Here is a 25,678-nt window from a genome sequence, read left to right as displayed (position 1 = left end):
AGATTAGGTTCCTCATAAAGTAGTCCAAGCGCCAGAAAAAACGCATCCACATTCAGCAATGCAGTATCTCCTGGCGCCAGAGAGAAAGCCCAATCTTGAGGGTCGCCGCGTAACAAGGAGATAACAATTTTAACTTGCTGAGCGGAATCACCAGAGGAACGAGGTCTCAAAGATAGAAACAATTTACAATTATTCCTAAAATTCAGAAACCTAGATCTATCTCCAGAAAACAACTCAGGAATAGGTATCTTTGGCTCAGACATAGGGCTATGAACAACAAAATCCTGAATATTTTGCACCCTTGCAGCAAGATGATCCACACTAGAAGTCAGACTCTGAATATCCATGTCTGCAGCTGAGCTCAAAACCACGAAGAGATTAAGGGGATGAGAGAAGCTGGACAGACTGCAGCAAAGGAGGAAAAAAAAAATGTACTCAGGACTTCTTTTATCCCACTTCATGCGATGCATTAAACACTTTTTTGGCCTGCTGTACTGTTATGATCCCAGTGGCTGGGGATCACAGAACTACTAGCTAAGTTACTAAGTATAGAACAAGCTCTAGGGAGGTGGTAACTGGACTGACCGCAAACCTGATCCTAACCAAACACACTAAAGGTAGCCGGTGAACGTGCCTAAAAGCCTGGACGTCTCGACGCGGCCTGAGGAACTAACTACCCCTAAAGAGAAAGCAAGACCTCACTTGCCTCAAGAGAAATAACCCCAAAGATATAGGAAGCCCCCAACAAATAATAACAGTGAGGTAAGGGGAAAAGACACACGTAGGAATGAAAACAGATTCAGCAAATGAGGCCCACTAAAACTAGATAGCAGAAGACAGATAGAGAGCTGTGCGGTCAGCAGAAAACCCTACAAAATATCCACGCTGAGAATTCAAGAACCCCCACACCAACTAACGGTGTGGGGGGAGAAACTCAGCCCCCTAGAGCTACCAGCAAGCAAGGAATCACATATTAGCAAGCTGGACAAGAAACATATTGAACACTGATGATCAAAAAATGCACAAACGGAAACTTAGCTTCTCTTGAAGAGACAGGGAGCAAGGTAGTCAGAAGGAATCAGAATAGCACTGAATACATTGACAGCAGGCATAGACTGAGAGTCCAAGTGAGCTTAAATAGAAAACCAGCCCACTGATAACGAGACAACTGAAGCCAGTCACAAACCTGCAGAAAGACAGCACTCACACAGTACCACTTGTGACCACAAGAGGGAGCCCAGAAATAGAGTTCACAACAGTAAACCAACTAGCCCCCTTAATCCGAGCAAACAAATCAGACAATAGAGGCAAAGGGTACTGAAATTTGACTGTGGTTTTATTAAGAAGGCGGTAATCTATACAAGGTCTCAGAGAACCATCCTTCTTGGCCACAAAAAAGAACCCTGCTCCTAACGGTGATGACGACGGGCAAATATGCCCTTTCTCCAAGGACTCCTTTATTTAACTCTGCATAGCGGCGTGTTCTGGCACAGATACATTGAAAAGTCAGCCCTTAGGAAACTTACTACCAGGAATCAAATTAATAGCACAATCACAATCCCTATGAGGAGGCAGGGCACTGGACTTGGGCTCATCAAATACATCCTGGTAATCCGACAAAAACTCGGGTACTTCAGAAGGAGTGGAAGAAGAAATGGATAACAATGGAACATCACCATGGACCGCTTGACAACCCCAACTGGACACAGACATCGATTTCCAGTCCAATACTGGATTATGGACCTGCAGCCATGGCAAACCCAACACGACCACATCATGCAAATTATGCAACACCAAAAAGCGAATATCTTCCCGATGTGCAGGAGCCATGCACATGTCAACTGGGTCCAGTACTGAGGCTTGTTCTTGGCCAAAGGCGTGGCATCAATTTCCCTCAATGGAATAGGATGCTGCAAGGGCTCCAAGAAAAAACCACAGCGCCTGGCATACTCCAAGTCCATCAAATTAAGGGCTGCGCCTGAATCCACAAACGCCATAACAGAGTAGGATGACAAAGAGCAAATCAGAGTAACGGACAAAAGAAATTTAGGCTGTATAGTACCAATGGTGACAGACCTAGCGGACCGCTTAGTGCGCTTAGGACAATCTGAGATAGTATGAGTAGAGTCACCACAGTAAAAACACAGCCCATTCTGACGTCTGTGTTCTTGCTGTTCAGCTCTGGTCAAAGTCCTATCACATTGCATAGGCTCAGGCCTCTGCTCAGAGGACACCACCATATGGTGCACAACTTTACGCTCCCGCAAACGCCGATCGATCTGAATGGCCAAGGACATTGATTCATTCAGACCAGCAGGCGTGGGGAACCATAACATCCTTAAGGCCCTCAAAAAGACCCATTCTGAAAATTGCTGCCAGGGCACACTCATTCCATTGAGTAAGCACAGACCACTTTCTAAACTTCTGACAATACATTTCAGCATCATCCTGACCCTGACATAGAGCCAGCAAGATTTTCTCTGCCTGATCCACAGAATTTGGTTCGTCATAGAGCAATCCAAGCGCCAGAAAAAACGCATCTACATTAAGCAATGCAGGATCTCCTGGCGCAAGGGAGAATGCTCAGTCTTGAGGGTCGCCCCGCAACAAGGAAATAATGATTTTTACTTGCTGACTAGGGTAACCAGAGGAGCGAGGTTTCAGAGCAAGAAATAGTTTACAATTATTCTTGAAATTAAGAAACTTAGATCTATCCCCAGAAAACAGATCAGGAATTGGTATTCTAGGCTCTAACATAGGATTCTGAACTACATAATCCTGAATGCTTTGTACCCTTGCAGTGAGATTATCCACACAAGAGGACAGACCTTGAATGTCCATATCTACACCTGAGTCCTGAACCACCCAGAGGTTAAGGGGAAAAGAAAGACAAAACACACTGCAGAAAAAAAAAATGGTCTCAGAACTTCTCTTATCCCTCTATTGAGATGCATTAACACTTTGTGGCCAGCTGTACTGTTATGGACCTGGTGGTTAGGAGCACCTGGAATGACCTGATAGTCAAACTGCAAAAATAGGACGAGCTCTGGGAAGTGGGAACTCTGCTGACCGCAACCCTAATCCTATTATCACACACACAAGAATTAGCCATGGATCGTGCCTAACTCTGCCTAGACGACTCTTCACAGCCTGAGAGGTAACTACCCCTAAAGAGAAACCAAGCCTCACCTTGCCTCAGAGAAATTCCCCAAAGGAAACAGCAGCCCCCCACATATATTAACTGTGAGTTAAGAGGAAGGTACAAACACAGGAATGAAACAGGTTTCAGCAAAGGAGGACAGACTTACTTAATAGACAGAGTATAGATAAAGGGATCTTTGCGGTCAGCACAAAAATCTACAAAGGCCACGCAGAGTGTGCAAAAAGACCCCCCGCACCGACTCACGGTGCGGTGGTGCCACTCTGCAACCCAGAGCTTCCAGCTAGCGAGACAATATCATGATAGCCAGCTGGACAGAAAATTAGCAGGTACTAAGAAATATATTCAGTACACAAATAACAACAAATGAACTTAGCAGGGACTTAGCTTCTGCTGAAGTAGACCGGTCATCAGAAAGATCCAAAAGAGATCTGAACCAGTACTGATACATTGACAGCTGGCATCAGGTAATGATCTGAGCGGAGTTAAATAGAGGAACCAGCCCAGTCCTAAACGATGCAGCTGAGGAAGCCACTTGAAGACCAGCAGCTCCACTTTCAGCCACCAGAGGGAGTCCATGGACAGAACTCACAGAAGTACCATTCCTGACCACAGGAGGGAGTTCAAGAACGGAGTTCACAACAGTGCGGAATCATGGGACAGGATGGAGACAGATGGTGCAGGATCATGGGTCAAGATGGAGACAGATGGTTCAGGATCATGGGACAGGATGGAGACACATAGTGCAGGATCATGGGGCAGGATGAATACGATGGAGAGAGATGGGGCAGGATCATGGCACAAATAAGGCAGGATCATGGGACAGATGGGGCAGGATCATGGGACAGGTGGGGCAGGATCATGGGACAGATGGGGCAGGATGGAGACAGATGGGGCAGAATAGAGACAGATGGGGCAGAATGGAGACAAATGGGTAAAAGCCGCCCGCCAATATGAGGCTGGCAGCTGACGTCAGCACGCACATGGCCGGTGTATGACATCATTGTCATTCGCCAGCGAGTACGCACTTGAAATGCTTGGAGTGGACATCGACGCTTGACTGTGGCCAGGTAAGGAGAAAGTGTTTTGTTTTATTTTTATTGAAAACGTCAAGCCGCAATATTTTGGCTGGCAGGATGGAGACACATGGACCATGTGTCTCCATCCTGCCCCATCTGTCTCCTTCCTGCCTCATATTTCTTCACCATGTGACATGGTACAGGATGGAGACACATGGTTCAGAATCATGGGGCAGGATGGAGACAGATGGGGCATGATAGAGACACATGCTGCAGGATGGAGACACGGGGCATGATAGAGAGAGATGGTGCAGGATCATGGGCAGGATGTAAACATGGGGCAGGATGGAGACAGATGGGGCAGGAACATGGGGAAGGATGGAGACAGATGGGGCAGGATGGAGACAGATGGGGCAGGATGGGGACAGATGGGGCAGGATGGAGACAAATGGTGCAAGATCATGGGGCAGGATGGAGACATGGGGCAGCATGGAGACAGATGGTGCAGGATCATGAAGCAGGATGGAGCAGGATGGAGACACATGGTGCAAGATCATGAGGCAGGATGGAGATATATAGTGAAGGATGGAGACAGATAGAGAGGGATGGAGACAGATGGGACAGGCTGGAGACAGATGGGACAGGAAAAAAGGGCATGATGGAGACACATGGTGCAGTATCATGGGGCTAGATGGTGATATGGAGACAGATAAGCAGACAGACAGGGAGGGATGGAGACAGATGGGACAGGATGGAGACAGATGCAACAGGAATATTGGGCTGGAAGGAGACACATGGTGCAGCATAATGGGGCAGGATGGAGACAGATGGTGCAGGATCATGGGGCAGGATGGAGACGGATGGTGCAGGATCATGGGGCAAGATGAAGACAGATGGTGTAGGATCATGGGACAGGATGGAGACACATGGTGCAGGATCATGGGGCAGGATAAAGACACATGGTACAGGGTCATAAGGCAGGATAGGGACAGACAGTTAGGGGTGGAAACAGATAGGGAGGGATGGAGACAGATTGTGCAGGATCATGGGACAGGATGGAAACACATGGTACAGGATCATGACAAAGGATGGAAACACATGGTGCAGGATCATGGGGCAGGATGAATATGATGGAAAGAGATGGGGCAGTATCATGGCACACATAAGGCAGAATCATGGGACAGATGGGGCAGGATCATGGGACAAGTGGGGCAGGATCATGGAACAGATGGGGCAGGATCATGAGGCAGGATGGAGACAGATGGAGCAGGATGGAGACACATGGTGCAAGATCATGAGGCAGGATGGAGTCAGATAGGGAGGGATGGAGACAGATAGAGAGGGATGGAGACAGATGGGACAGGATGGAGACAGATGGGACAGGATTATAGGGCAGGATGGAGACACATGGTGCAGTATCCTGGGGCAGGATGGAGATATAGTGCAGGATCATGGCACAGGATGGAGACACATGGTGCAGATTCATGGGGCAGGATGAATATGATGGAGAGAGATATGACAGTATCATGGCACACATAAGGCAGGATCATGAGACAGATGGGGCAGGATCATGGGACAGGTGGGGAAGGATCATGGGACAGATGGGGCAGGATGGAGACAGATGGGACAGGAACATTGGGCAGGAAGGAGACACATGGTGCAGCATCATGAAGCAGGATGGAGACACATGGTACAAGATTATGGGGCGGGCAGGATGGAGACACATGGCAAAGGATCATGTGGCAGGATAAAGACACATGGTGCAGGATAATGGGGCAGGATAGGCACAGATGGTGCAGGATCATGGAGCAGGATGGAGACTGATAGAGCAGAATCATGGGGCAGGATGGAGACAGATGGTACAGGATCATGGGGCAGGATGGAGACAGATGATGCAGGATCTTTTGGCAGGATGAATACAATGGAGAGAGATGGGGCAGTATTATGGCACACATAAGGCAGGATCATGGGACAGATGGGGCAGGATAATGGGACAGGTGGGGCAGGATCATTTGACAGATGGGGCAGGATGGAGAAATATGGGGCAGAAAGGAGACAGATGGGACAGGATAGGGAGATCATATGGGGCAGGATGGGGAGATCATATGGGGCAGGATGGGACATCACATGGAGAGAATGGATACTCATGCGGGCAGGATGGGAGACCTTATGGATGGAGCTAGGAATGAAACACAAGGGGCCAAGATGTGGGATATTATTACTCTAGGGGCTAATTAAGGGATATTATTACTGCATTCAAGTATTTTATTTTTTGAGGATATTGTTTTCAATGGGGGGAGTTCTGTTACTGTGCAGAGTGACACTATGTTGCTTTTTTTCCGTCATCTGGTGTAGTGTAGAAGTTGGGAAAAAATTAAGTAATCTGGTCTGCAAGCGGTGCTCTAGATAACAGTGTTATTTCCTGCAGAAATGAGCCCTAGCTGGAAGAAGTGATGGCGGTATGTGCTGGATGAACATGAAAAGCGAAGATGAAGGACTTCACCTAGAGACGTGAGTTACACGTTACCTGTTACCTGTACAATGACACTATGAATATTAGTTTCTCTTAAGTATCAGCACATGTGACCACCGGCAGCAGCAGTAAGTCTCCAGCTAACACTGTGCTCACAAGAAAGCAATGAATACTCAGTGCTTTGGGCGCACATAGTCCCGGCGTGCAGAGCATTGAGTATTCCGGCAGCTGTGCTCTGCTTGTGAGCAGCTCATGACATCCCTGCCACGCGCTGCTTACAAGCATAAAGCTGTTGCTGGCATCTGAACAGGACACTGCGAGGGAGCGCAGGGAAGGTAAGTATAATTTTTTTTAATGTTTTCTGATGGGGCCATGCATACCAGGATTGGGGTGGGGGCCAATCATACCAGGATAAGGAAATGATGAGACCAATCTTACCAGGACCATGATGGGGCCATTCATACCAGGATGCCATTAAGGAAAATTAATATTCAGTGCCCTCCACGCCCATGGGCGTAGAATGAGATGGATATTCATTTCTCTGTAGCAGCGGGCACAGGAGTTAGCTGCAGCAGCCGGCTCCTGCCTCTGTGACCTCTACTCCACTGAAACAGCTCCCCCACCTTCCTACCATAGCCAGAACCGGTACATCCGGACTATAAGATGCACCCCACATTTTCTTCCACATTTTTGGAGGAAAAAAGTGCATCTTATAGTCCGAAAAATACAGTATATACAGAGCTCTTCTGTATAATGTCACTGATCACTGTATTACCTGTACACAGACACTGCATGCTAAGTACAGATCTCCTGTGTATAATGGCACTTATGGTGATATTAGTATTGTAGTATTCAGTCATTATGTGGTGGTAATATATTTTCTGGTCATGGTATGGTGCTTTTTATTTCTTGTATGTGGTATTATTTGGTCAATGTGGTGGTAAGATATTGTTTGGTCATGGTGTGGCGGTATTTATTCCTTGCATGTAGTATTGAACTACCATAGTACAAAGAAGGAGCAATGAACCAATATTTTTACAAATAAAAATTATCACATTTTATTCCATAACAAAACAATTTAATACACAAATGTACAAAATATGGATTGCATAATTATGGGACATAATGCAAAGATCTATGGCAGCACGAGCGCACAAATTCCTCAATAAGAGGACATAAACGTAGTATTATTTGGTCACTGTGGTGGTAATGTGTGATCTGGTCATGGTGTGGTGGTTTTTATTCCTTGTATGTAGTATTATTCAGTCACTGTGGTGGTAATATGTTGTCTGGTCATGGTGCGGTGGTATTTGTCCCTTGTATGTGGTATTATTGGTAATTTTAAACATTGAAAAATAAAAATATACCTAAATTGTACTGGATATTTTAACAAATGATTAATAGGATAGAGTAGAGTAGAGTAGGGCTCGGCCAAAAGAGTATACCTTGTCGTGGTGGCAGATTAAAAAATCTTTTGGCCAAAAGATAAGCTGCTGGCTATGTATTGGATCTGGTGATGGGAACTGTTATTATGCGTTGGTGAGGACGTGGTGCAGAAATGGAGTTTTTCCAAGAGAGGGCAGTGGGACTGTGGACAGTTTGATGGGTGGGGGCAAGGCTGGGTTGGAGCCTGGGCGGAGTCTCAAGGGGGCCCAAAAAATGTTGCCATTATAGGGCCCCAAAATTTCTAGTGGCAGCCCTGAATGGGTATGTAACTCAGGATGGGGCAATGTGAATTGGACTTTAACCTGAGCTAAAAGTGTAGCTGATAAAAAGGACAGGCAAAAGACAATTACAAAGACAATTACTTTTTATTTTTCTACTACATACAACTCCAAATGTTCAGATCTATGTAACTTTATTTTTAAATGTATTTCTATACCCGACCATGATCCTGGACTTTCTAATATTCTAGAGCGGGGTTTAAGATGTGTGTCTCGAAGAGCTTGTACCTAAGTAATATACAGTCTGCTAAGTTTTTTTTATAATGAGTCTTCAACAACCTCAAACTGGTTACAATTAAAAGGATCATATAAATGTGGCAATAAAATTTGTACTTATTGTTCATTTATGATTATTACAACCAATAGTCATTTACTTTCTGATTGATGTTACATCATTTTCAATTATTATTATTATTATTATTATTATTATTATTATTAATTATTTATATAGAACCATTGATTCCATGGTGCTGTACATGAGAAGGGGTTACATACAAATAACAGATATCTCTTACAGTAAATAAACTAGCAATCACAGGCTGATACAGAGGGGAGAGGATCCTGCCCTTGTGGGCTTAGATTCTACAGGATGTGGGGAAGGAAACAGTAGATTGGGGGGTTGCAGCAGCTCCAGTGTTGGTAAGTAGGCAGCGGTGTCAGTGCAGGCTGTAAGCTTTCCTGAAGAGGTGGGTTTTCAGGTTCCGTCTGAAGGATCCGAATGTGGTTGATAGTCGGGCGTGTTGGGGCAAAGAATTCCAGAGGATGGAGAATATTCGGGAGAAGTCTTGGAGGCGGTTGGGTGAGGCTTGAATAAGTGTAGAGGAGAGAAGGAGGTCTTGGGAGGACTGGAGATTACGTGAGGGAAGATATAGGGAGATTAGTTCAGAGACGTATGGAGGAGACAGGTTATGGATGGCCTTGTAGCTAAGTATTAGTATTTTGAACTGGATACTCTGAGGGAATGGGAGCCAGTGAAGAGATTTGCAGAGGGGAGAAGCAGAGGAGTAGTGAGGAGAGAGATGAATTAGTTGGGCAGCAGAGTTAAGGATGGGCTTGAGAGGTGCAAGGGCGTTAGCAGGGAGGCCACAGAAATGGATGTTGCAGTAGTCGAGGCGGGAGGTGATGAAGGCATGCACAAGCATGTTAGTAGATTGAGGGTTAAGGAAAGGATGGATTCTGGAGATATGTTTGATCTGGAGGTGACTGGAGGTGGAAATAGCTTGGATGTGCGGTTTGAAGAACAGGACAGAGTCAAAGGTTACTCCGGGGCAGCGGACTTCCGGTACAGGGGAAAGCGTGATGTCGTTAATTGCAATAGAAAGGTCAGGTAAGGAAGATCTATGAGATGGAGGACAGATTATGAGTTCAGATTTGTCCTCATTGAGTTTGAGGAAGCGAGAGGAGAAGAAGGAAGATATGGCTGATAGACAGTCCGGGATTCTGGATAGCAGAGAGGTAACGTCTGGGTCAGAGAGGTAGATCTGAGTGTCATCAGCATAAATGTAGTACTGGAATCTATGGGACTTTATGAGTTGTCCCAGGCCAAGTGTATAGATTGAGATGAGTAAGGGTCCTAGAACAGAGCCTTGGGGGACTCCAACAGAGAGAGAATGGGATGAGGAGGTAGTGTGGGAGTGGGAGATGCTGAATGTGTGGTTGGAAAGGTATGAGGAGATCCAGGACAGAGTGAGGTCTTTGATGCCAAAGGAGGAGAGGATCTGTAGTAGGAGGCAGTGGTTAACTGTGACAAAAGCAGAGGAGAGGTCTAGGAGGAGGTGTATAGAGTATTGTCCATCAGCTTTGGCTGTAAATAGGTCGTTAGTAATTTTGGCCACTGCTGTCTCAGTTGAGTGGTGGGGCAGAAATCAGATTGTAGATTGTCAAAGAGCAAGGTAGATGAGAGGTTGGAGGAAAGTTCAGCGTGGAAATGTTGCTCCAGGAGTTTAGAAGCAAATGGGAGCAGTGATATTGGGCGATAGCTGGACATGGCAGTTGGATCGAGAGTTGGCTTTTTAAGAATAGGTGTGATTTTGGCATATTTGAAAGCAGAAGGGAAGGTACCAGAAGTTAGTGATAGGTTGAAGAGGTGGGTTAGGGATGGGATAAGAGTGGCGGTGAGGTTGGGGAGGAGATGGGAAGGGATGGGGTCGAGCGCATAGGTGGTGAGGTGCGATTTGGAGAGGTGACAATTAAGCTCCCCATCAGTGATGTTGGAAAGGGAGGTTATGGAGTTTTAAAGTAGGGTGGCAAAGTCCTCAGCAGAGATGAGGGAGGTAGGAGGGGGCAGTGGTGGGCGGAGGAGGGAGTTAAAAGTTTTGAATAACTAGAGTTGTAGGATAGGGAAGTTATGAGGGTTGTGAAGTAGGCCTATTTAGCAGAGGTGAGAGATGAGAAAGTGAGTAGTTGGTGGTCGGATATAGGGAAAGGGGAAGTGGTGAAGTTAGATAGAGAGCAGAGACGGGTGAAGACCAGGTCTAAAGTATGTCTGTCTGGGTGGCTGAGGATAACCACTGAGCAAGTCCAAAAGATGAAGTAAGGGACAGGAGTTTGGAGGCTGTTGACTGAAGGCTATCAGTTGGGATGTTGAAGTCACCCATGATGATAGTGGGAATTGTTCTGATCCTAGTGGTGAGGATCGCAAGTCTGACTAGCTAAGTAACTAAGCAGACAACTAGCTCTGGGGAAGTGGTAACTGGATTGACCGCAACCTGATCCTATCCGCACACAACTATAGGTAGCCGTGGAATGTTACCTGAAAATCCTAGACGTCTCTTCACGGCCTGAGAAACTGACTATTCCTAGAGGGAAGGAAAGTCCTCACTTGCCTCAGTGAAATGACCCCAAAGATATAGAATAGCCCCCCACAAATATTAACGGTGAGTTAAGGGGAAAGCACAAACGCAGAGATGAAATAGATTTAGCAAATGAGGCCCGCTAACACTAGATAGCAGAAAATAGGAAGGGAACTGTGCGGTCAATTAAAAACCCTATTCAAAATATCCACGCAGAGATTGCTCGAGCCCCCGCACCAACTAACGGTGCTGGGGAAGCAACTCCGTACCCCAGAGCTTACCAGCAGCAAGAAATCACATATTAGCAAGCTGGACTAAACTCATCATACACAGAAATCATATTGCAAACTGATGAGCAAAAAATAATCAAACAGAACTTAGCTTCTCCTGAAGAGACTGAAAACGAAGATAATCAGGAGTAATCAGAATAGCACTGAATACATCGACAGCCGGCAACAAGTGGAGGTGAAGCAGAGCTAAATAGGAACCTCCCTAGTGAATAACGAGCCAGCTGATCCAGCCACAGACCCGCAGGATAACAAACAAAGCCACCAGGGGGAGCCCAAAAACAAAAGTCACACAATACCACCTGTGACCACAAGAGGGAGCCTGAAAACAGAGTTCACAACAGGGAATGTCAGTGGAAGGAAAGTGAAGAAGCCAGGTAGAGAAATGGTCAATAAAGGCAGTGGCCAGGCCTGGGGGTTGGTATATGAAGGCCACTTGGAGGTTGGAGGGAGAATAGATGTGGACACAGTGGACTTCAAAAGAGGGGAGGATAAAGGAGGGTAGAGGTGGGATTGGGTTAAAGGTGCAGTTAAAAGAAAGGAGAAGACCCACTCCTTCACCGTGTCTGTTGCAGGGCCGAGGGGTGTGGGTTAAATGGAGGCCACCATAACACAGTGCAGCAGAGGAGGCGGTGTCAGAGGGTGTTAGCCATGTTTCTGTGAGGCCGAGGCAAGCTTGCGAGAAAGAAAAAGGTCATGAATTACATGAAGCTTATGACAGATGGAGCGGGCATTCCAGAGTGATCCAGAAAGAGGGAGCAGTGGTGTGGGCACCAAGGGACAGGTTTTATGTTGGAAGGATTGCGGTAGTTCATATTAGATAGGGAGTGGTAGAAGGGGATAGTATTGGGAGGTATGAGCTGTGGGGGTCCAGGATTGGGATATATCTCGCCAGCAGTGAGGAAAAGCAGAGAAAGGGAGAGCAGGTGGGAGAAAGAGAGTGTGTGGCTTGTTTTATGTTTTATTAGGACAGATTTGAGGTTGAGGAGCAGGTCAACAGAGGAGGTCAGGTGTTGAGGAAAGAGGGAAGGGGAGATGATTATTATTTGGTTAGAGGATGCTGGAGTTTGGGAATAGCGAAGGAGAGTGAGGATTAATGGAGCAAACACTGTAAGGGCATATGTAAACATGGTGAAGGAGTAAGAGGGGTTAATAGAAAAGCTAGATCCAAGTAATAGGAAGTACTTACTCAGCAGACATACCCGAAAGAGACAGATACATAGTGTGGAGTCTTGACTCCTGCCGTGAATAACTGCTGTTGAAATAACTGCAGCTTCACGATACTTTAGCTGCAGTGATACTTTTGCTGCAGGGAGACGCGTGCCAGACCCCACACACGTGCATCCCTTAGAATGCTACTAAATTTATAAGATTACGTAGAGGATCAGGTGAGAGGGATTGTGGGAGCTGATTTGGGTTTTCATTAAAACGATATACAGTGCCTTGAAAAAGTATTCACATACTGTGAACTTTTCCACATTTTTTCGTGTTACACCCACAAACTTAAATATATTTGATTGGGATTTTATGTGATAATTGAACAATAAGTAGGACAAATTTGCAAAGTGTAAAGGAAATGATACATGGTTTTCTAATAATTCAAAAAATATAAATTTGAAAATTATGACATGTAATTGTATTCAGCCTCTGTAGTCTTATGTTCCTAAATAAAATCCTGAGTGACCAATGTCAAGAGCCCTGCTGCAGACTTACAGCAGGAGTCTGTGCACGTGTTACAGAAGGACAGAGAGAGAGTAAAGAGCGCTGTGGTGAGCTTACCTGCCGGAGCACAGGACCTGAAGCACGTGACCTCTGGGGGAGTAGACGGAGGCGGGGCCAGACCCCGAGTAGCAGCGGTGACCAGCGAAGCCAAAGAGTAGTCTGAATGTGCCGAGGTCAAGCGGGGAGGTCGATGAAGTGCCAAAAGGGTGAGACGTAAGCGTGGTCAAGATGTAGCAAAAAGGTCGGGGAGCGGAAGATAGCGGTGCAGTACAATCGGGGCAGACAGGAGGGAAGTTGGAGAACAAAGATGAAGGTCAGAGCCAGAAACAGACAATAAGCACAGAGTCACAAGGCAAAGCACAGAACGAGAAAACAGGCCGTCATACACAAGAAAGCAATCAGACTAAACAGTATGCAAGCACACGAGGGGGTCAGACACAGCCCAGACAGATGTATTACTGACAAGGATCTCCACATAAAGGCAGGTAAATATAGCCGTCCCCAAACAAAAAGGAGGCTATACAAATTAACCCCGAGAGGACAGGGAAGGAACCCTGTCCACAACCATGACACTACCCCCTCTTAACGGGGGGCCACTGGATCCACAGGCTTCTCATGATGTCTGGCATGAAAAGCCCGAACCAACCGATCGGCATGCACTGAACCAGCCGAGACCCACGACCGATCATCCGGACCATACCTCTTTCAGTGCATCAAATACTGCAGATTCCAGCGCACCCACCAAGAATCAACAATGCGCCCCACTTCATACTCCAGATGACCTTCCACCAACACAGGAGGAGTGACGGATGAGGAGTCCTCCTCGACCGCTCCCAATGGTTTCAAAAGGGACCTGTTAAAAACATTGGATATTTTGAAGGAGGTGGGAAGCTGTAACCTGTAGGCCACCGGGTTGACAATCTCAATAATTTTATACGGGCCAATAAACTTAGGACCCAGTTTGACTGAGGGGACCTCAAGTTTAATATTGCGGGTGGATAACCACACCTACTGGCCCACTCGGAACTCAGGACCCGACCCCCTCTTCTTGTCCACAAAAGTATACCCTCCCAGGGCCTTGGTGATGTTTCGCTGAACCTCCACCCACAGGGCTTTAAAGCATTGCACAGTACGCTTCGCCCCTGAACAACATGGGTTGACCATGCAAGATAACTCCCCAAAATGCAGGTTAAACCCATAGTTGACCAGGAAGGGAGATATTCCCATGGACTGACTCACATGACCGTTGAAAGCAAATTCTGCCACGGGTAATGCATCACACCAGCCATCCTGTCTGAAGATGCCAAACATCTCAGAATTTGCCCCAAGGACTGGTTAGTGCATTCGGTTTGCCCATTAAACTCTGGATGATAGGCAGAGGAAAAAGACAGAGTGATTCCCAACTTCTTACAAAAAACCCTCCAAAACTTGGCCACAAACTGCACACCTCTGTCAGACACCACATTAGTAGGCACACCATGCAGAGGGACCACATGCAGCACAAACAACCTGGCCAATGTTTCAGCAGACCATAAAGCAGGCAGCAGTACAAAATTAGCCTGTTTGGAAAATCTATCCACCACCACCCACACAACGGAGTTACCCCTGGATGGAGGGAGATTAGTGATAAAATCCATGGACAAATGTGTCCATGGTCTATCCGGAATTGGTAAAGGCACCAATTCCTTGGCCAGCCAGCAATGAGAATTTTTAGAATGGGCACAAACCTCACTTGCAGACACAAACCTTTTAACATCCACGACCAAAGAGGGCCACCAGAAAACCCTAGCAACTGCCTCTCGGGTGGCCGAAATCCCAGGATGCGCACTCACTACAGACTCATGAAATTCCCACAGGAGTCTAAGACGGAATTGTTCCAGTACAAACAATTTCCCCACAGGTTTATTATTGAGAGCCAGAGACTAGGTTTCGGCCACCCTGGGCTGAATAATGGAGGATGGGGGTTCAGGAGGAGACACCATATCAAAGCATCGGGACAATGCATCTGCCTTAACATTCTTAGACCCTGGACGGAAAGTGATGGAGAATTGAAATCGGGAAAAGAAAGCAAACACCGGGCCTGTCTGGGGGGTCAATGTTTTGGCAGACTCGATATAAGCTAAATGTTTGTGATCGGTGATCATGGTGACCAGATGAACAGTCCCCTCCAAAAAATGCCACCATTCTTCAAAGGCCAACTTGACCGCCAGAAGTTCCCTATTATTGTAATTTATCTTGGCAGAAGAGAACTTTCTGGAAAAGAAGGTACAAGGTTTGAGGTTGGTCATAGTAGTGGGACCCTGGGACAACACTGCACCCATTCCCATCTCCGAAGTATCGACCTCCACGATAAAAGGTCTAGACGGGTCTGGATGGACCAACACTGGGGCAGAAATGAAACACTTTTTTAAAGTCAGAAAATAATTTTTTGCAGAAGTTGACCAATACTTCACATCAGCCACCTTGAGTGTGAGATCAGTCAGGGGCTTAACCACCTGCGAAAAACCCTTAATAAACTTTCAATAGTAGTTTGCAAAGCCCAAAAAGCATTGCAAACCCTTTAAATCATGATGTTGAACCCAATCCGTAATAGCCTGGACTTTTTTCGGATCCATGCGAAATCCCTCACAAGAAATAATCAAACCCAAAAAAGACAATTACTGTACAAATAATGAACACTTCTCCAACTTAGCATACAAATGGTTTTCTCTAAGTCTAAGAAGAACAATTCGCAGATAATTCAAGTGGGATTGAGGGATTGACTATCAGGTGAGTATACTAAAATGTAAACAAGATAAATGACCACAAAATGCCCAATCAGATCAGAAAAAATGACATTTATAACATTTTGAAAGACAGCAGGAGCATTAGTCAGACTGAAGGGCATGAAACCATTTCACCCCCGAAAGTTGGTTACACAGATCCGGATGAGGGGGAGTGGAAACGTGTTTCTCATGGTAATCTTGTTGAGTTAGTGAAAGTTGAGGCACAGCCCCAAACCACCTTCTTTTTTCTTAACTAAAGAAAACCCAGCGGCTACAGGTGAGACAGAAGCCCCCGAGGAAGCCCACCACGCGAAACGCACGTCGGTGCCACGACAGGTTGACACCGAGACCCCCACATGGGTAAGCCACTTATTGGTAGCACTATTTGCGGCACTTTACCTTTGTATGGCATCCCTGGATGTTGATTGTGGGTTTATCCCTTATTCCATACACATTTAGGTGTAGCTTAACCCCTTAGTGACAGAGCCAATTTGCCAATTTGGTACTTAATGACCGAGCCAATTTTTACAATTCTGACCACTGTAAATTTATGAGGTTATAACTCTGGAACGCTTTAACGGATCCCGCTGATTCTGAGACTGCTTTTTCATGACATATTGTACTTCATGTTAGTGGTAACATTTCTTCGATATTACTTGCAATTATTTATGAAAAAAACAGAAATATGGCGAAAATTTTTAAAATTTTGCAATTCTCAAACTTTGTATTTTTATGCCCTTAAATCACAGAGATATGTCATGAAAAATAGTTAATAAATAACATTTCCCACATGTCTACTTTACATCAGCACAATTTTAGAAACAAAATTTTTTTTGTTAGGGAGTTATAAGGGTTAAAAGTTGACCAGCAATTTCTCATTTTTACAACACCATTTTTTTTTTAGGGACCACATCACATTTGAAGTCATTTTGAGGGGTCTATATGATAGAAAATAACCAAATCTGACACCATTCTAAAAACTGCACCCCACAAGGTGCTAAAAACCACATTCAAGAAGTTAATTAACCCTTTACGTGCTTCACAGGAACTGAAACCATGTGGAAAGAAAAAAATGAACATTTAACTTTTTTTTGCAAACATTTTACTTCAGAACCATTTTTTTTATTTTCACAAGTGTAAAAACAGAAATTTAACCATAATTTTTGTTGAGCAATTTCTCCTGAATACGCCGATACCCCATATGTGGGGGTAAACCACTGTTTGGGTGCACCGCAGAGCTTGTAAATGAAGGAGTGCCATTTGACTTTTTCAATGCAGAATTGGCTGGAATTGAGATTGGATGCCATGTCACGTTCAGAGAGCCCCTGATGTGCCTAAACAGTGTAAACCCCCCATAAGTGACACCATTTTGGAAACTAGACCCCTTAAGGAACTTATCTAGATGTGTGTTGAGCACTTTGAACTCCCGAGTGCTTCACAGAAGTTTATAACGTAGAGCCGTAAAAATAAAAAAATAGCATTTGTTTACACAAAAATGATCTTTTCGCCCACAAATTCTTATTTTCACAAGGGTAACAGGAGAAATTAGACCACAAAAGTTGTTGTCCAATTTGTGCTGAGTACGTCAATACCCAACATGTGGGGGTAAACCACTGTTTGTGCGCACCGCAGAGCTTGGAAGTTAAGGAGTGCCGTTTTACTTTTTCAATGTAGAATTGGCTGGAATTGAGGTCAGACGTCATGTCGCGTTTGGAGAGCCCCTGATGTGCCTAAACAGTGGAAACCCCCCACAAGTGACACCATTTTGGAAACTAGACCCCTTTAGGAACTTATCTAGATGTGTGGTGAGCACTTTGAACCCCCAAGTGCTTCACAGAAGTTTATAATGTAGAGCCGTGAAAATAAAAAATTGCATTTTTTCTACAAAAATGATCTTTTTGTCCCCAAATTTTAATTTTCACAAAGGTAAAAGGAGAAATTAGACCACAAAAGTTGTTGAACAATTTCTCCTGAGTACGTCGATACCCCTTATGTGGGGGTAAACAACTGTTTGGGCGCACCGCAGAGCTTGGAAGAGAAGGAGTGCCATTTTACTTTTTCAATGTAGAATTGGCTGGAATTGAGATCGGACGCCATGTCGCGTTTGGAGAGCCCCTGATGTGCCTAAACAGTGGAAACCCCCCACAAGTGACAACATTTTGGAAACTAGAGCCCCCAAGGACCTTATCTAGATATGTGGTGAGAATTTTGAATGCCCAAGTGCTTCACAGAGGTTTATAATGCAGAGTCGTGAAAATAAAAAATATTTTTTTTCCACAAAAAAGATTTTTAGCCCCCAATTTTTTATTTTCACAAGGGTAACAAGAGAAATTGGACCCCAAAAGTTGTTGTCCAATTTGTCCTGAGTATGCTAGTACCCCATATGTTGGGGTAAACCACTGTTTGTACGCAAGGCAGAGCTTGGAAGGGAAGGAGCGCCGTTTTGGAATGCAGACTTTGATAGAATGGTCTGCGGGCATTATGTTGTGTTTGCAGAGCCCCTGATGTACCTAAACAGTAGAAACCCCCCACAAGTGACCCCATTTTGGAAACTAGACCCCCCAAGGAACTTATTTAGATATGTGGTGAGAACTTTGAATGCACAAGTGCTTCACAGAAGTTTATAATGCAGAGTCGTGAAAATAAAAAAATATATTTTTTTCCACAAAAAAGATTTTTTAGCCCAAAGTTTTTATTTTCACAAGGGTAACAAGAGAAATCCGACCTCAAAAGTTGTTGTCCAATTTGTCCTGAGTATTCTGGTACCCAATATGTGGGGGTAAACCACTGTTTGGGTGCACGGCAGAGCTCAGAAGGGAGGGAGCAACTTTTGACTTTTTGAGCGCAAAATTGGATGTCGTTTTTGGAGACCCCTGTTGTGATTTTGCTTTTTGCTCCCTCTAGTGGTCATTAGTGATTTGACTCTGGAGCTTCTGTCTTTTCCTATATCCTCACCTGGGCCGTTAGTTCAGGGGCGTTGCTATATAAGCTCCCTGGACCTTCAGTTCAATGCCTGGCATCGTTGAAATCAGAGCTAATCTGTTGTGCTCTTGTCCTCTGATCCTGGTTCCTGTTTTTCAAGCTAAGTCTGCTTCTTTGCTTTTTGCTTTTGTTTTGTTTGGTATTTTTGTCCAGCTTGTTCCTATCTGTATCCTGACCTTTGCTGGAAGCTCTAGGGGGCTGGTGTTCTCCCCCCGGACCGTTAGACGGTTCGGGGGTTCTTGAATCTCCAGCGTGGATTTTTATAGGGTTTTTGTTGACCAGATAAGTTATCTTGCTATATTCTGCTATTAGTAAGCTGGCCTCTCTTTGCTGAACCTGGTTCATTTCTGTGTTTGTCATTTCCTCTTACCTCACCGTTATTATTTGTGGGGGGCTTGTATCTTGCTTTGGGGTCCCTTTCTCTGGAGGCAAGAGAGGTCTTTGTTTTCTTCTCCTAGGGGTAGTTAGATTCTCCGGCTGGCGCGAGTCATCTAGCGATCACCGTAGGCATGATCCCCGGCTACTTCTAGTGTTGGCGTTAGGAGTAGCTATTTGGTCAACCCAGTTACCACAGCCCTATGAGCTGGATTTTTGAATCTCGCAGACTTACACGTTCCTCTGAGACCCTGTCCACTGGGGTCATAACAGTATGCCAGGCCAGTATTAAATGTTTAATGCATTGCAGAAGTGGGATTATAAGAAAGAAAATTTTGAGTTTTTTTTTTCCCTCTCTCATTTTTTTTTTTTTTTTTTTTTTTTCTTTTCCCCTTTACCTCAGAGTGGCTTAAGCTTGCTGCAGACATGAATGTCCAGACCTTGATTACAAGTGTGGACCAGCTTGCCGCTCGTGTGCAGGGTATACAAGATTATGTTACCAGAAATCCTAGGTCTGAACCCAAGATTCCGATTCCTGAACTGTTTTCAGGAGACCGATTTAAGTTTAGGAATTTCAGGAATAATTGTAAATTGTTTTTGTCCCTGAAACCTTGTTCATCTGGAGACTCTGCTCAACAAGTAAAAATTGTTATTTCATTCTTACGGGGTGACCCTCAAGATTGGGCTTTTTCGTTGGCGCCAGGAGATCCGGCATTGGCTGATATTGATGCGTTTTTTCTGGCGCTCGGTTTACTTTATGAGGAACCCAATCTTGAGATTCAGGCAGAGAAAGCCTTGCTGGCTATGTCTCAGGGCCAGGACGAGGCTGAGGTGTATTGCCAAAAATTTCGGAAATGGTCCGTGCTGACACATTGGAACGAGTGTGCACTGGCCGCTAATTTTAGAAATGGCCTTTCTGAGGCCATTAAGAATGTTATGGTGGGTTTTCCCATTCCCACAGGTCTGAATGATACCATGTCCCTGGCTATTCAAATTGACCGGCGGTTGCGGGAGCGCAAAACCGCAAATTCCCTCATGTTGTTGTCTGAACAGACACCTGATGTGATGCAATGTGATAGAAAAACCGCAAATTCCCTCATGGTGTTGTCTGACTTGTTTGCCCAGATTAAAGGTGCCAAGTGGTTTACCAAGATAGACCTTCGTGGTGCGTACAACCTTGTGCGCATTAAGCAAGGGGATGAATGGAAAACCGCATTCAATACGCCCGAAGGTCATTTTGAGTACTTGGTGATGCCTTTTGGGCTCTCTAATGCCCCTTCAGTTTTTCAGTCCTTTATGCATGACATTTTCCGGAACTATCTGGATAAATTTCTGATCGTTTATCTGGATGATATTCTGTTTTTTTCTGATAATTGGGACTCGCATGTGGAGCAGGTCAGGATGGTCTTTAAAATTTTGCGTGAAAATTCTTTGTTTGTCAAGGGCTCAAAGTGTCTTTTTGGTGTACAGAAGGTTCCCTTTTTGGGGTTCATTTTTTCCCCTTCTGCTGTGGAGATGGACCCAGTCAAGGTCCGAGCTATTCTTGATTGGACTCAGCCCTCGTCAGTTAAGAGTCTTCAGAAGTTCTTGGGTTTCGCTAACTTCTACCGTCGTTTTATCGCTAACTTTTCTAGCATTGTGAAACCTTTGACGGATATGACCAAGAAGGGCTCCGATGTGGTTAATTGGGCTCCTGCTGCCGTGGAGGCTTTCCAGGAGTTGAAACGTCGGTTTACTTCGGCGCCTGTTTTGTGCCAGCCTGATGTCTCTCTTCCCTTTCAAGTTGAGGTGGATGCTTCAGAGATTGGAGCAGGGGCCGTTTTGTCGCAGAGAGGCCCTGGTTGCTCTGTTATGAGACCTTGCGCCTTTTTCTCTAGGAAGTTTTCGCCTGCGGAGCGAAATTATGATGTGGGCAATCGGGAGTTGTTGGCCATGAAATGGGCATTTGAGGAGTGGCGTCATTGGCTCGAGGGTGCTAAGCATCGTGTGGTGGTCTTGACTGATCACAAAAATCTGATGTATCTCGAGTCTGCTAAACGCCTGAATCCTAGACAGGCCCGCTGGTCATTGTTTTTCTCCCGTTTTGACTTTGTTGTCTCGTATTTACCAGGTTCAAAAAATGTGAAGGCCGATGCTCTTTCCAGGAGCTTTGTGCCTGATGCTCCTGGAGTCGCTGAACCGGTTGGTATTCTTAAGGATGGTATTATCTTGTCAGCTATTTCTCCAGATCTGCGACGTGTGTTGCAGAGATTTCAGGCTGATAGGCCTGATTCTTGTCCACCTGACAGACTGTTTGTGCCTGATAAGTGGACCAGCAGAGTCATTTCCGAGGTTCATTCCTCGGTGTTGGCAGGTCACCCAGGAATTTTTGGCACCAGAGATCTGGTGGCCAGATCCTTTTGGTGGCCTTCCTTGTCTAGGGATGTGCGGTCATTTGTACAGTCCTGTGGGACTTGTGCTCGAGCTAAGCCTTGCTGTTCTCGTGCCAGCGGGTTGCTCTTGCCCTTGCCTGTCCCTAAGAGACCTTGGACACATATCTCCATGGATTTCATTTCTGATCTTCCGGTGTCTCAAGGCATGTCTGTTATCTGGGTGAGATGTGATCGCTTCTCCAAGATGGTCCATTTGGTTCCTTTGCCTAAGCTGCCTTCCTCTTCCGATCTGGTTCCTGTGTTTTTCCAGAACGTGGTTCGTTTGCACGGCATCCCTGAGAATATTGTGTCAGACAGAGGATCCCAGTTCGTTTCCAGATTCTGGCGATCCTTTTGTAGTAGGATGGGCATTGACTTGTCGTTTTCGTCTGCTTTCCATCCTCAGACTAATGGACAGACGGAGCGAACTAATCAGACTTTGGAGGCTTATTTGAGGTGTTTTGTCTCTGCTGATCAGGACGATTGGGTGACCTTCTTGCCGTTGGCTGAGTTTGCCCTTAATAATCGGGCTAGTTCCGCCACTTTGGTTTCGCCGTTTTTCTGCAACTCTGGTTTCCACCCTCGTTTTTCTTCGGGTCATGTGGAACCTTCTGACTGCCCTGGGGTGGATTCTGTGGTGGATAGGTTGCAGCGGATCTGGAATCTTGTGGTGGACAACTTGAAGTTGTCACAGGAGAGGGCTCAGCGCTTTGCCAACCGCCGCCGCGGTGTGGGTCCCCGACTACGTGTTGGGGATTTGGTGTGGCTTTCTTCCCGCTTTGTTCCTATGAAGGTTTCCTCTCCCAAATTTAAACCTCGTTTTATTGGTCCTTACAAGATATTGGAAATCCTTAATCCTGTATCCTTTCGCCTGGATCTTCCTGTGTCGTTTGCTATCCACAACGTGTTTCATAGGTCCTTGTTGCGGCGGTACGTTGTGCCTGTGGTTCCTTCTGCTGAGCCTCCTGCTCCGGTGTTGGTTGAGGGCGAGTTGGAGTACGTGGTGGAGAAGATCTTGGATTCTCGTCTCTCCAGGCGGAGGCTTCAGTACCTGGTCAAGTGGAAGGGCTATGGTCAGGAAGATAATTCCTGGGTGGTCGCCTCTGATGTTCATGCGGCCGATTTAGTTCGTGCCTTTCACGCCGCTCGTCCTGATCGCCCTGGTGGTCGTTGTGAGGGTTCGTTGACACCTCACTAAGGGGGGGGGTACTGTTGTGATTTTGCTTTTTGCTCCCTCTAGTGGTCATTAGTGATTTGACTCTGGAGCTTCTGTCTTTTCCTATATCCTCACCTGGGCCGTTAGTTCAGGGGCGTTGCTATATAAGCTCCCTGGACCTTCAGTTCAATGCCTGGCATCGTTGAAATCAGAGCTAATCTGTTGTGCTCTTGTCCTCTGATCCTGGTTCCTGTTTTTCAAGCTAAGTCTGCTTCTTTGCTTTTTGCTTTTGTTTTGTTTGGTATTTTTGTCCAGCTTGTTCCTATCTGTATCCTGACCTTTGCTGGAAGCTCTAGGGGGCTGGTGTTCTCCCCCCGGACCGTTAGACGGTTCGGGGGTTCTTGAATCTCCAGCGTGGATTTTTATAGGGTTTTTGTTGACCAGATAAGTTATCTTGCTATATTCTGCTATTAGTAAGCTGGCCTCTCTTTGCTGAACCTGGTTCATTTCTGTGTTTGTCATTTCCTCTTACCTCACCGTTATTATTTGTGGGGGGCTTGTATCTTGCTTTGGGGTCCCTTTCTCTGGAGGCAAGAGAGGTCTTTGTTTTCTTCTCCTAGGGGTAGTTAGATTCTCCGGCTGGCGCGAGTCATCTAGCGATCACCGTAGGCATGATCCCCGGCTACTTCTAGTGTTGGCGTTAGGAGTAGCTATTTGGTCAACCCAGTTACCACAGCCCTATGAGCTGGATTTTTGAATCTCGCAGACTTACACGTTCCTCTGAGACCCTGTCCACTGGGGTCATAACAGACCCCTTGATGTACCTAAACAGTGGAAACCCCCCAATTCTAACTCCAACCCTAACCCCAACACACCCCTAACCCTAATCCCAACCCGATCCATAATCCTAATCACAACCCTAACGATAATCACAACCCTAACCCCATAACAACCCTAATCTCAACACTAACCATAACCCTAATCAAAACCCTAAATCCAACACACCCCTAATCCTAATCTCAACCCTAACCTCAAACCTAACTCTAATCCCAATACACCCCTAACCCTTATCCCAACCCTAACCTTAACCCTAATCCCAAACCTAACCCTTATCCCAAACGTAACCCTAATGTCAACCCTAACCCTAATACCAACCCTAATCCAAACCCTAATCCCAACTCTAACCCTAACTTTAGCCTCAAACCTAGCCCTAACTTTAGCTCCAACCCTAGCCCTAACTTTAACCCCAACCCTAGCCCTAACCCTAACTTTATCCCCAACCCTAGCCCTAACCCTAACTTTAGCCCCAACCCTATCCCTAGCCCTAACCCTAATTTTAGCCCCAACCCTAGCCCTAACCCTAAATTTAGCCCCAACCCTAACCCTAGATTTAACCCTAACCCTAGCCCTAACTTTAGCCCCAACCCTAACCCTAAGGCTACTTTCACACTTGCATCATGTGGCATCCGTCGCAATCCATCGTTTTGGACAAAAAACGGATCCTGCAAATGTGCCTGCAGGATGCCTTTTTTGCCCATAGACTTGTATTGGCGACGGATGGCCACATGTCGTGTCCGTCGTGCATTGGATCCATTGTGTTTTGGTGGACCATCGTCACCAAAAAAGTTCAATGTAACCATTTTTTTGTACGTCGCGTCCGCCATTTCCGCTCATGCATGGCCGTAACTCTGCTCCCTCCTCCCCAGGACATAGACTGGGCAGCGGATGCATTGAAAAACTGCATCCGCTGCCTACGTTGTGCACAATTTTCACAACGTGCGTCGGTACGTCGGGCCGACGCATTGCAACGGCCCCGTACTGACGCAAGTGTGAAAGAAGCCTAACCCTAGCCCTAACCCTAGCCCTAACCCTAACCCTAGCCCTAACCCCAACCCTAAATTTAGCCCCAACCCTAACCCTAAATTAGCCCCAACCCTAACCCTAACCATAACCCTAATTTTAGCCCTAACTCCTCTCTCCTGCCGGCCGGCAGATGGCAGTAGAGAGCGGGTGCACTGCGCATGCCCCCGCCATTTTCTTTCCATAGGAAGAAGCCGGTGGGCATGAGGGGATGCAGGAGGACCCAGGGACACCAGTAAGTATAGCAGGGTCTCCGAATCCCCCTATTTCTCTGTCCTCTGATGTGCGATCACATCAGAGGACAGAGAATTACCGATCGCTTTTTCTTTTTCTTTTTTTCTTGCAACCGCCGGTAAACAGTTAATTACCGGCGATCGAAAAACAGGGGTCGGTAAGAACTGACCCCGATCATGTTCTTTGGGGTCTCGGCTACCCCCGGCAGCCAAGACCCCAAAGATCCTCCGGGTACCAGCCATCGGGCGCACTGCGCATGCGCCCACCATTTATTTGCCGGAAGAAGATGGCGGCGCCCATCGAGAGCCACGAGGAGTACCGGTAGAGACAGGTGAGTATCGGGGGGCTATCGGGGACCCCATTTCTCTGTCCTCTGATGTGCGATCACATTGGAGGACAGAGAAATTAAAAGGGAGATCGCGGTTTTTTTTGCGATCACCGGTAAACGGTTAATTACCAGTGATCGCAACTCGGGGGTCGGTAAAAAAACCCCGAATCATGTTCTCTGGGGTCTCAGCTACCCCTGGCAACCGAGACCCCAGAGAAAATCCGACTCTGGGGGGCGCTATTCACTTTTTCCTCAGGGCCGCTATTTAACAGCGCTGTGGTTTAAGTACCCTTAGTGGCCGCCGTTAAAAGGCGTATCGGCAGTCGTTAAGGGGTTAAAGCCTCTGGGATCACCTCATGTTTTATTACAACACGGGCAAACCTCATGGAT

The sequence above is a fragment of the Ranitomeya variabilis genome, chromosome 2 (assembly GCF_051348905.1).
Source record: "Ranitomeya variabilis isolate aRanVar5 chromosome 2, aRanVar5.hap1, whole genome shotgun sequence".
In the NCBI taxonomy this organism is placed as follows: domain Eukaryota; kingdom Metazoa; phylum Chordata; class Amphibia; order Anura; family Dendrobatidae; genus Ranitomeya; species Ranitomeya variabilis.
The sequence above is the reverse complement of the archived record's forward strand: the minus strand, read 5'-3'. Positions refer to the sequence as shown.